At 38.9% G+C, this 13,682-nt stretch overlaps 1 protein-coding gene across 1 annotated transcript in view; it reads right to left on the bottom strand.

Moving 5' to 3' along the window:
- Window positions 1-13,682, bottom strand: part of LOC126424926 (nuclear RNA export factor 1-like) — a 164,196-nt gene that overhangs the window by 126,095 nt on the left and 24,419 nt on the right. The gene's annotated exons all lie outside the window — the stretch shown is intronic.

The following is a 13,682-nucleotide window of genomic DNA, read 5'->3' as shown; positions in this document are numbered from 1 at the left end:
CTTCAGTGTAACACAATTTTCCCAATGATGGATGACTTGCTGAAGACCTCAGCTGCAGAGGTCTGCTCTTTGGTCCAGTCAAATGGTGCTCAGAAGGACCAAAGAGTGGAAAGTTATGTAGAAGTTGTTTTGACAAGATTTCTATATGTTTTTGAGGGGGATGAGTCCAAATTTTCAAAGTTTCACCAAAATCCTGCCGTGGAAATGTGTCAACAATGGAGGTAGCCACAAAAAATGGGACTTCTGCAGATTTTCTACTTATAACTCTGAAATGGCACAATTTACAGCAAATCTCACTACTTATGAAAATAGAGGGGATAAAATTTTCCATAAAACAGAGCTTAGTGACTTTTTCGGTCAGACAAACCATAGGACATGTAGCGCGTGTTGAAGTCAGTGCAATTTCAAAACTGAGGGAATGAGCTACCTCAGGACCTCTCCCACGGGCCTTTTCATTGCCAAATTCCATCTTCCAGTAGCGTCATGATGTCATTGGAATAGCTGGTAGTTGATATTTGCCATGGTGGAGGGGCACGACATTTGTGAGATGGCATGACCTCCCCCTCCTGACAAGAGAGAGGCCAGTTTTTTGTGTCAGTCTCCTGCGGCTGCAACTGGATACAAGTTCACCCTCGGATGGTTGCTTAACACAGGTCTGTGTTCAGTAAATTTAGTTTAAATGTATAAAATGGTCATATATAATAAGTTCAAGTGAGATGCGTGTCCTATGTGATGGTGTACGGGATGGTGGGAGAAAAAGTGTCATCACACAAACCAGAAGTGGGATCAAAGAACGTTCTTGAATCATGTCGGTAGAGGAAGCTTGGGGGGGAGCTGCATTTTTGAAGGGCAAAACTGTGAATGGATTCTGTTTCAAAAGCAACTATTTTCTCTGTCAGTCTACTAACAGGCCAGAATTTCCATTTCAGCAAAACGAACTCCCACACAATCGATGGAACCTACTGTCTTGTATGTGTGAGCTGGGGCTGCAAGGGACTGCTCTGAAGCTCAGTGGCAGATAAAATAATGAATTAGCATGCTCAATAATACATTGGGCTAGACTACTTTCTACTTGGTTCCAACAGACGCCAAGTAACACACAAAATCTGTGACAGTCCCGCACAGCAATCCAAAGTAGGTAGAGAAGAAGACAACATTTCCACATGGCACAGAATTTGATGGTGCTATGCAGCAAACTTTAACTACCTCAGTCATAGTGTCGATTTTGTCTTCAGCAGTTAACAGACCAGATATACAGTGACTGCCATCCTGATGTCAGCACTGTGAAAGCTAAACTGTTGAACTATGAAAGTGATTGTCCTATCTGTGAAGAAATCAATTGTTGTTAGCATCAGTCAAGATCCATAGGAAGAGCGCCAATGTGTGGTTGAAGCAGCAGCAGACATACTTCTCGAAGATATTCGATCGCAGATTTACAACACAGTGCAATCTCCCACTCCAGAGCAATTTCTTATAGAGAACAAGGTCCTCATATGCATTACTGTCCAACATTTCGTTAACCAACTAATGACAAAGAAGTAGTGAGGCAACTTGAATAAATGGAAGACAAAAAGTATAGCTGTGGCATACAGCACAATGGCAGTTGTCAGACCCAATGCTGTCTTGTCGTCAATGCACACAGACGAAGATAAGACATATTTCGCTTTGTCAGTATTATAATTTCCCCTTGTGAAAGCTCATGAACTTGTTAGCCTAACAAACACTGTACACTGGTTTCAATTATAATTATTTACCTATTATCTGGTACGAATTGAAATTAGTCATCCATTATTTTACTTACCTTATCACACCCATATATATTCTCATTTTGAAGATGAATTAAGTAAAGACGAGGACAGAGATGCACAAAGTACAAAGAGGACTAAAGTTCTTTGAAATTTCTTTATAATTGCTGTATTACTAATATAATATTATAACAATGAAAACAATCAATTACTGACAAAGTATTTAATTGGATAGATAAAAAATCTACTTACCAAGCAGCAGCAAAATACAGACATAAAGGCAACAGCCTTTTATGCGTGTGTCCTGTCGCCGCTTGTTGAATAGATTTTTTATCTGTCCAACTAAATCATATAATATTATGATATTTACTATTACTGTCAAATAAAGCATAATTAATATGTAATTCACATAAGTTATCATAGCATCTTTTAATTGTGAGAGTGACAAGAACTTTCATTTTATCCTTTCAATGAACATCATAGCATACTGCAGGATAACTAAACAACTAAAATAAGCAGAAAGATATACATGATCAGTAAACTAGAGAAAAAAAGGCCAGTAGAGTCACATTTCAGTGAGGAACTCGAAACTTCCAACACAGGGCAGGAGCATGTAGAGGAACTATGGCTCAAGCTTAAAAGAATAGTTGACCGTGCACTGGATACATATGCACCCAGTAGAACATTTCACATTGGGAGGTATGCTACACAGTATACACTCACTGTAAAGAAACTTCTAAGGAAACAGAGATTACAGAACAAAGGGTACAACTATAGATAGAGAAATGCTGAAAGAAAAGCATTTGGCTGTCAAGAGAGCAATGCATGATGCCTTCAATGACTGCCACAGCAGAATACTGTCAAATGATTTTACACAATACCCAAATAAATTCTGGTCATATGTGGCACCAAAGTTAGTGTCCAGTCCCCAGTGAATGAAATAGGAACTGAAATTGAAGGTAGCAAAGCAAAAGCTGAAATGCTTAACTCCCTTTTCAAATGTTTCTTTACCCTGGAAAACCCAGTAGAATTGCCCGAATTTAATTCTCATACCACTGAAAAGATCAGAGAAATAAATCTTAGTGTCACTGGTTTTGAGAAACAGCTGAAAGCATTTAAACTGAACAAAGTTCCAGAGCCTAATGGTATCCCTGTCAGATTCTATACTGAATTTACATGAGTTATCCTTTCTTGTAACTATAACATATCCTAGATCCCTTGAATAAAAAAATATGCCCAGTTAATGGAAAAAAGGCAAAGGTCACATCCATTTACAAGAAGAGTGGTAAAAGTGATCCACAAAACTACTATGTAATATCCTTGACATTGACTTGTTATTAATCTTATAACATATTCTGAGCTGAAACATAGTGAGGTATCTTGAACAGAATCACCTCCTCAAAGCCAACCAGCACGGATTTAGAAAACATCTATCACGTGAAACCCAACTCTCACATTTTTCACGTGACATACTGAAAGCTCTGGATCAAGGCAGTCAAGTACATGCAGTAGTTCTCGATTTCTGAAAAGCATTTGACTCAGTACCACACCTACACTTATCGTCAAAAGTACGATGGTATGTGCTATCAAGTGAAATTTGTAACTGGATTGAAGACTTTTTGATAGGGAAATACAGCACGTTATCATGGATGGGGAGTCATCATCAGATGTAGAAGTAACTTCAGGTGCGTACAAGGGAAGTGTGTTAGGACCCTTGCTGTTCAGGTTGTGTTGCACACAATATTAATAGCAACCTCAGAGTTTTTGCAGATAATGCAGTTATCTATAACTAACAACTATCTGAAAGAAGCTGCATAAATATTCAGACTGATCTCGATAAGGTTTCAAAATGGCACAAAGACTGGCAACTTGCTTTAAATGTTCAGAAATGTAAAACTGTGCACTTCACAAAATGATGAAAAAAAAAAAAACATTGTATGCTATAACTATAATATAAATGATTCACTGTTGGAATCAGCCAACTCTTACAAATACCTGGGTGTAACACTTTGTAAGGACACGAAATGGAATGATCACATAGGTTCAGTTGTGGGTAAAGCAGGTGGTAGGCTTCAGTTTATTGGTAGAATACTGTGGAAGAGCCATCAGTCTACAAAGAAGATTGCTGACAAACCACTCATCCAACTGGTTCTAGAATATTGCTCAAGTGTATGGGACCCATACCAAATAGGATTAACAGGGAATACTGAATGCATATAGACAAGGGCAGCACTAATGGTCACAGGTTTGTTTGATCCATGGGGGTGTGTCACACAGATACTGATGGAACCGAATTGGAAGACTCTTGAAGATAGATGTAAAATATTTCAAGAAAGTCTACTAACAAAGTTTCAAGAACCGGCTTTAAATGACTCTAGGAATAAACTAGAATCCCCTATGCATCACTCACATAGGGACTGTGAGGATAAGATTAGAATAATAACTGCATGCACAGAGGCATTCAAACAATCATTCTTCCCAAGCAACATGCATCAATGGAAAAGGAAGAAACCCTAATAACTGTTACAGTGGGACATACCCCCTGGTATGCACCTCACAGGGGTTTGCGGACTATAAATGTAGTTGAGGTGTTGTGTTTTCATGGTGGCACTTACATCTACAAGGCTTTCCATTCCATATGACTGGACTACTTTGGCTTTTCACAAAACTTTCCACCTCAAAACTTACCTCGTTATCATTGCAAAAATGCCTGCCACGTAACAGTTTCTGCATCCGAGTAAACACACAAAAGTCATTGGGTACTGTTCCAGGAAAATGACGTGAGGAGGGGCGCAGGTGCTGGGGGGGGCATGGTCGAGAAAAGCTGATAACTGTGCAGAATGAGGTGGGGCTTTGCCTCGGAGCAGAATCAAGTGGGGCTTTGTGACAGAGCAGAATCAGCACCTCATAGCTTTCCGTGACATGTCATCTCGACAGCCTCTTGTAATGATCATGAGATTTTGGTAATACGCCCCTTGTGAGCACAATCTGTCAGCATTATACCATGGCACCCACAAAAACAGCATGATGTTGCACACTGAGGCTCTTAATCTTTTTTGATGGTGGTGAAAGCTCCTACTGCATCACACACACACACACACACACACACACACACACACACACACACACACAGCACTCATCTAAATCTGCATCTACATCCAAGCTCTGCAAACCACTATGAACGGCACAGCAGAGTGTACTTCCTACTGTATCAGTTATTACAGAGTGTCTACGTGGACAAGAAAAAGAATTTCTCGAAAACTTATCACTCCTTTAAGTGGAGAAGGTTTTATACACCAGCATAGAACTTCTCGGCACTTTGAGAGACAACGTGATTTGGACAGATCTTTGATGGGCAGCAACATTTACAGTGCATATTTTTGTATTACGAAAGTATAAAAATGAATTCCACCAAATACGACATGTTAGTTTTCGAAGCACTAAAATCTAGATAGCGATGCGCTTTTGTCAGCCAGTCATAGTACATGTTAGGCAATATCACTAATCAATGACAGCAGATATTCAGAGCACAGGACACGTGCCATAGTCAGCCAAGAGCACTATCATCGTTAATAATCATGAACACACAGACAGGAGAAGTTATCGTGTAAGTTAATATACATGCAGTACAGCTACAAGAAAAGTTAAGCTTTCACATATAACACTGTTCACCAAAAATGTTTTGCTGTTTTTTGTCCAAGTGTGAGATTAGGAGGATCCCAACAGCATAGCTTAAACTGCAGCAGCTGAATATTTCTGACAAGCACTGTTACAGATTCACAGCTGTGCGCTGAACATTTCGTGGGTTACCTGGCCAAATGTTTGTTCTGTCGAGGACTCACTTCATACTTATTTTTTAAGTATAATTAGACATATTGCTGTTGTTACTGAATAATTTGTAATCTATGAAAGAACTAAAATAAATATGAAAAACTAACCTTGAAGTTTTGTCTTTTTTAGTGTGTGTTACCCTTTAATATATATGAAACACAAATGTGACAGTAAAATTTTAAATAACGGCGTAAATGTCTGGTCTTCTGGGCCCAAAATTTTTTTAACATCCTCAGTGTTAAGTTTTGAATGAGAGTCTATTGCTCTGCAATTTAAGCAATTCACTGTGCATTCTAATATGTAAGATCCATTAGAAATGTAAACAGTTTATGATGCCACGCTAATTGAAATGATGCAGGCCACGCATCAAAAGCAGTTTGTAGTTACAAAGTATTGCATAGTCTGCGACACATTTTGCTGTTGGCAGACACTTGAAGGTGGGCTGCGTTGTGTTGTTGAAAATGGAGCATTTTCTTTGCAACTAAAGTTTTATATTGGTGTTATTCTCTCATTTCTGCTTTATTGCTGCAGTAAATTTCTTTTTTAGAGTGTCAGTTCTTATCAGTCAAAATAATAAAAATTCAACAGAAAACTAAAACAATGAAAAATTCCAGAAATTCTAAAAAAAATTCCAAATTTTTCCTGGATGCCAAAACTCCCTGATTTTCCCCGGATTTCTTGATTGTCCCGGGGTGTACATACCCTGTTTTCATGGTTTTTCCTGTTCCATTCCCAAATGGAGCGCAGCCACAATTACTGTTTAATTGCCTCTGTGAGCAATGTAATTAATATTTTCTGCACAATCCCTCCAGGACACTGTCATATATTCCTACAGCCATCAATTAAAGCTGGTACTAGCTTGCACATATCCTCAAGTGTCTGCCAGTTCAGTTTCTTCAGCATCTCTGTGACACCTGGAAGTCAAACAGACCTATGACTCGAGGCTTTCCTGATCGAGTAGTTGTAAATATGGTTCTCCGGCCAGATGTCGGATGTCATCGTGAAATTTCCACAATATTTCCATTGGTGAAACAGACCAACAACTTCAGGTGCCGGGAACACTCAACTGAGGCTGTGAGCAAAGCCTCCTATTTATGACTGCCTCAGAATAAACTTTGTAGGCAGACTGTGTACAAACTTACAGACAAACCTGTGCCAGACACAGCAGTTTTGGTCTCTGAGAAAGCAATGGACTTCACACCACCCTGAGGACACCACCTGTTCGGGATATTATTATCTCTGTCGAAATAGAATTCCTGAAGCTGCTCAGGAACGCTGTCACGTAAACCAGACTAGAGACTTTCCATGCTCTGACATGCCAGCACCCAAAACGAATGTCTCGGCTGCAGAGACGTCAGTGCTTCAATCCCTGTGTAAGGATCCTAATATTGTAATCTTACCAACAGATAAAAGCAGCACAACCATTATCCTCTCCAAACACATTTACTTAAGCAAGATGAACCAGTTATCGAACAACCCTGCACACTGTCTTCTAAACAAAGACTCCATGACTAAAATGCGACTTCATACACAGACACCTCTTCCTCCCAGACTATACGGGTGAACATTCATAAGCATACCATGTCTTTCGACGAATTGTTGGCAATACTGCGGCACCAACATACAATTTGGCTAAACATCTAGCATCACAACTAAGCCCTTTAGGGGGAAAATATGAGCACAACATCCACATCTCAGATTTAGTCCATCAGCTCAAGAACCTGCGACTTGCACCATCAGATATTCTCATTAGTTTCCATGTGATCTCACTTTTCACTTGAGTACCACTGCATGGATCACTGTTGCTCACTGCTGAGAAGCTGGAATGGGAACTTGTTTACATATGTGCTCCCATCTGTTGATAATCTTGCTTTGAGCACCCGTAAGCATCACCATGTGCTCTTCTCAATTTATTTTTTATTCAACGACCAATGCTCTGAACAGACCGACAGTTGAATTTTGTGTGTGTGTTTGTGTCTCTATCAACATACCAACGCTTTCGTTTGGTAAGTTATAGATAGCCATGTGGATTCAGCACATATTGCAATTTAACTGTGGCATGTACAAGCATCAGTCAAACTGAGGCTGCCATTTACTCTCTTGTCACCCACTGTGGTCAGTCTTTTTACCGAAGATGTTGAGGAGAGATCATTCCAGTCAGTGAAGTTGACACCCCTGTGCTTTGGTGATATTGACACCTTTGTCATCTGGCTCCATGGTACTCCATCACAGGATTCGTTTTTGTAACTTCTAAATTCTTTTCATTTGGACATCAAGTTTATGGTGGAGGTGGAGAAAAACAGCAAAGCACCATTCCTGGAAGTGTTGCTGCAGAGAAAAGATGCTGGAACCTTGACTCATGCTGTATACCGTAAACCTACATACTCGGATTTATACTTACAGGCCACCAGCTGCCACCATCCTCCACAATGAAGTGACATGCTTAGGATGGTCCACAGAGCAGAACCATACGATTATTATTAGACTCAGGAAGCTTGTCTGATTAGTTACACCAGCTCCATACCATATTTTTACACAATGGTCAGTCTGAACACAGATTCACCACACCTTACGCTCTGTGTATGCCAGATAAATAAACAAACTGGAAGAAAGTGAAGAACAAAGAGAAATGGTCATCTCGCCATATGTCGATGGCTTTTCTTTGAAAATAGGAATATTATTGGAGAAACATAAATGCACCTTTTGTTCTCCAACAAAACTCAGAGTTCTTGTAGGCCTCTCAGTTTCAGAAGCCCTCGTGCCTATAAGATTCCTCATAGCTGCGGGACATCATACATTGGACAAACTTGTCGCACCGTGGAGGAAAGGCGTCTCAAACGTCAACAACACACACATCTGGACTGGCCTGAGAAATCTGTATTGGCTGAGCATCAGTGTCTTTCTACTGGGACAGCATTATTAAAGAAACAGAGGAAATTCACAGCTTATCTTGTGTCTGTATATGGTAAGTCTTTCCGCTCCCGTGATTGGAATGACTCCTTACCCTTTCCCTTAAAACCCACATCCTTTCGTCTTTCCATCTCCTTCCCTCTTTCCTGATGAAGCAACCATGGGTTGCGAAAGCTTGAATTTTGTGTGTGTGTTTGTGTCTCTAACAACATACCAACACTTTCGTTTGGTAAGTTATAGATAGCCATGTGGATTCAGCACATATTGCAATTTAACTGTGGCATATACAAGCATCAGTCAAACTGAGGCTGCCATTTACCAACCCACAGAGCTAACCTCGGTTTATGACATGTCAGATTACCGGCACCCTCTACTTCCATTATTCATATACATAAAAGTGTGTTAACACAAAATTTATATATAAGAACAAAAAGAATTCATATAATAATTACAATAAAATACAATTTTGTATGGAGTAATGTAAATTAAAATACTCATCATGACAAATATTGCAGTTCATTGACAGTTACTATTACACAATACCAAAAAAAAAAAAAAAATCAGCATTTTTCATCAATCTGATGCATACAGATTGGAGTGCTCAGACTGCAGCAGCTGTTATGTGGGCCAAACTGAGAGACAACTTGAGGTCAGATTCCAAGAGCATGTGGTGCTGGGAAGAAGGGATGTGGCTGAGAAATCTAATTTTGCTGTCCACCTGAATGATTTCGGACACAGTGTTCTGGATCCGACCTCAAACTGAAATTGCTTCGTAGAGGTGAGGAGAGATTTTTAGATTCACTTGAGGGGACGGAGATTTTTTTTTTTTTTTCATCACACCAGCTTCCTTAATGAACAAGTGGTAAGGAGAAGCATCCATTTTTGGGAGCTTTTTGAAAGCCGCTTTCTCAATAGATGATACAGTGGCGACCCAGCAGGGATGCACTCAATGTATGGACCCATCCCTATGTAGTAACTGCATGCCATACGGGTACAAACTGTATAGTGAAACATCTAAGTTGTCCTTTCAGTATTTACAGGTTCCACACTTTGTGCTATAGTTTTCAACATCAGTGTAGGCTACTGATATTTTTTGAAATCCGGTCATAAGCATAATTATATATACTTTACAGCATTTCCTTTTGCTTAGCAGCCATAACACTAATTTCAAAATTTCATTATGTAGCATCTCCGTACTTTTGTATTGGTGATCGTGTATTTTATATTTTCACATTATAAAATAAATAATGGAAAATTATAACTCTTACACCAGTTTGTTACTCAGTTTTAATATTTTATGGAATATAAAGCTTTTTAATACATTTTCATGATAATGAACTCAATGTATTGCAATATTTGTATAGGCTTATTTTAATTTATATGCCACCCAGCAAAATTGTATTTTGCTATAATTATTATTGAACCCATTTTAGCCGGCCATGGTGGCTGAGCGGTTCTAGGCACTTCAGTCCGGAACCGTGTGACTGCTACAGTCGCAGGTTCGAATCCTGCCTCACGCATGGATGTGTGTGATGTCCTTAGATTAGTTAGGTTTAAGTAGTTCTAAGTCCAGGGGACTGATGACCTCTGATGTTAAGTCCCATAGTGCTCAGAGCCATTTGAACCATCTGAATTCATTTTATTCTTACATATAAATTTTATCTTAATACACTTTTTAATATGAATAGTGAAAATAGAGTGTGTTGGCCAACCAACATGGCATAAACTGAGCTTAGATGTATATGTATGTAAACAGCAGCTTCAATTTGACTGGCACACCAAAGTTATATCATAATATGTGTCGTTATAACTGCTGAGTACACATTACTACCAACAATGGTATGTAATTGTGCAACTGGCATTTTGTACAACTTCCCATGGTTCTCAGTTAGTGCATTTTTTCACTGTCTGCTTCCCGTGTTATCCTGTATTTATAGCATTGGTGACAGCTGTGCTGTTAGCTGAAATCTAGATCTGTAATGAAACAGCAGCAATATTACGAGCAATGCTGACCTTTCAGTCCTGGATCACATCATAGTAGTGGTGCACAATTATTCCCATGGAAACAAACCTGATCTCTTTTCTTGTCAATTCATCAGTACAATAGAAAACAAAAAGGTAAATCACTATACAAAACATGACGTAACCTGTATGAGGGTACACTGACAAGCTCTGTCAATTTCTACAAAATAAGAAAACAATTTGTTGTTTAGCATCACTTCTGGTAGGCGATTCTTGTGCTGGTTGTGTTCACTTCCAAAAATATGTTCTTGGTAGCAGCTTTCTTAAGTGCCCAGTCACAAATTTCATAGAATGGGGTAAGACAAGTGCCACACACTGACGAAATTTATCTGTTTACAGATGTGGAATGGAGCCTTACATATATCAGGTTGAAAGATTTCCACTTGTTTTTCCATCACTTTTGGGATACCACCTTTTTTCAAAATTTATTTTCAAACAACAATTATTTATTCCACAAAGTTTTGGGAATGCAGCTGGATTAATTTGCCACAATATTTCAGCCAACAACCATTCACCCTTCTTCAGGTGAGTGCTTTGATCTGCAGATTGCTTGTTCCCATCATTAAAATTATACTATAACTGGCGTGCGCAAAAGCTGTCGAGTTTCGTGCCCTCTTCAAATATTGCTCCATCTACAGCGCACAGGTGCATATGTAATGGTGATACTATATGCACGCTTTCTGTCGGAATGTGTGCTCACGGAGTCAAAATTCAGATGTCAAAATTAACAAAATTATTCCCGCTAGATGTGTCATTAATCATAAAATGTTTTCTTTTTGAAGAAATTAAAGAAATCACTTGGTCCCATGCCTTATCCAGTTTAAAGGCGCCATCACATTTGATAAGATCTTCTGCCAAACACATTTTCACCTATTCATTACTAACTGATTGCCAGAAGATCTTGCAGAGGCCAGGATTCCCATGACGGAATACTCCATAGACTCTCATGTGGAGATACAAAGCTCAGCTATGGCTGACTTAATGGGTTGAGAAAGGCGAGTGTGGCGCTCATGTTCAATACACTTTTCATGCACTGTGGACGCTGTCTGGCAAACATAGGCTTTCCCACACTGGCAAGGTTTTCTGTAGATTCTAGCCCTCCGCAATCCCAGATCATCCTTTGTCAAACCAATAAGAGTACAAGTCTTTGTAGATGAGCAGAAGATTACTTTGAGGTAACATTTCCTTAATATCCACCCTAATTTCGACAAAATATTGCCAATGTGCCAAGTGGATGATCCATTAGGGAATTCTGTTCACTATTAGCCCACACATGCAGAGCTGTACTTGCAGGCACTGGGCACGTATTGTGTTTGATGGAGACAGCCTTGCAAAGGAGCTGGAACACACACATTCTGTGTTCAAAGATGACGGATATTCTCTCATCAGATCAGCTTGGCATTAAGGAAGAAGAAACTTAACCACCCACAAGATTAAGAGGAGAAGGAGCAGTTCAAGTTGAGGGCGTTCCTCTCATAGTCAGTAATATTTTGTAGAAATTAGACGGAATCTTAAGGAAACATTATGTTAAACTAATATATTGTGCCCACTTATAAAAACTTGCTTTCTTCTCAACTCGGCGAAGAACGATCTCGGATTGTGGAGGGCTGGAATTTACAGGATACCTTGCCAGTGTGACAAAGCCTTCATTGACACGTCAAGAGCAAAGTGCATGAAAGATGCACTGAACATGATTGGCACACTTGCCTTTTGCAGTCAAATATGTCAACTACAGCCGAACATTGTATCTCCACAAGACATTCCATGGATTATTCTGCCATGGAAATCTTGGCCTCGATAAGATCCTTCTGGGATTCAATTATTAAGGAATCAGTGGGAAATGTAGTTGGCAGAAGATCTTATCAATTGTGATGGCGGCTTTCAACAGAATAATGTGTGGGACCCAGTATTTTTTCTAATTTCTACAGAATGAAAACATTTAATGAGTAATGACATGTCTAGCAACTGTAATTTTATTAATTTTGACATCTGAATTTTAATTTTCCAAACACACCTTTTCAATGAGAGCACACATTTAGCATCACCATCATGCATGCCTCTGTGCCAAAGATGGAGCAATATTCGAAGGGGCCACTCATGTAGTGGCTGCCTTTGTAAATGTGTTTTCACATCAATTTTTGGTATAAATTTAGTGATGTGAACGTGCAATCTCCAGAGCAAAACACTCACCTGAAGATGGCTGAATAGCTGCCAGCCAAAATATCATGGCAAAAAGTTGACATAATCCAGCTGCAATCTCGAAACTTGTTGGAATACTATTTGCACTGGGAAAATTACAAGAGCAACAATTACTTAGCAGATAATCAAAATTATTTGAAAGATTATGTTTTGCAGGAATTTATTATTCAGGATGTCATTTCTGTATTACTGCATACTGTGAAACAGTTAATGTTGCTGAGAGATTTTTATTTCACAGGTGAATTTGATATTTAAAATTCAATAGTACCACATACTTCAAAAATTCAATCTTACTAATAAATGTTTGACAGAATATAGGGCTATAAGGCAACTGACAAAGTACTAGGCTTCCTGACAGGGTGTATATGCGGACAAAGAAAAAAAATTCCCGAGATTTTTCCTGGATTTCCCAGTTAAAAAGACACTTTCTCCCAGGTGAAAACACACTTTTTCTGTGTTAAGTGACACTATATTTTTCCCTCGGAACTGTAAAACTTATAAACTGTAAAACTTACAATCCTTCGAATGGTTATGGTTTTATACACGTGCGTAGAATTTCCCAGCACTTTAGAATCTGAAACTCAGGGGGAAAAAAACACACACACACATTTTGGAAAGATCTGTTGATGTGCAGCAACATGTATGCTGCATATTTTCGTATTATGAAAGTATAAATTCGAATTCCACCAAACACCACATGTTACTTTCTGAAGCATTGAAATTGAGATTGGGATGTTCTTTTGTAAGCTTTTGCATACAATATTGGACTCTAAGGTTAATAAGCTGCAGAGAAGCTAAGCTTTCAGATATAATGTTGATCTTTTTTGCACATGTTACACTTCAAGGTATAGCACACAAATGTGTCAGGGAAATTTTTAATAATGATAAAATGTCGGATCTTCTGGGCTTGAAATTCTTCTAAATGGCTTGTCATCAAAGAGTTATTTTTAAATGAGTCAAATGCTCTGCGATTTA

Source organism: Schistocerca serialis, chromosome 10 (genome assembly GCF_023864345.2).
Source record: "Schistocerca serialis cubense isolate TAMUIC-IGC-003099 chromosome 10, iqSchSeri2.2, whole genome shotgun sequence".
In the NCBI taxonomy this organism is placed as follows: Eukaryota; Metazoa; Arthropoda; class Insecta; order Orthoptera; family Acrididae; genus Schistocerca; species Schistocerca serialis.
Note: the sequence above shows the minus strand (reverse complement) of the source record. Positions and strands in the feature narration are given on the sequence as shown.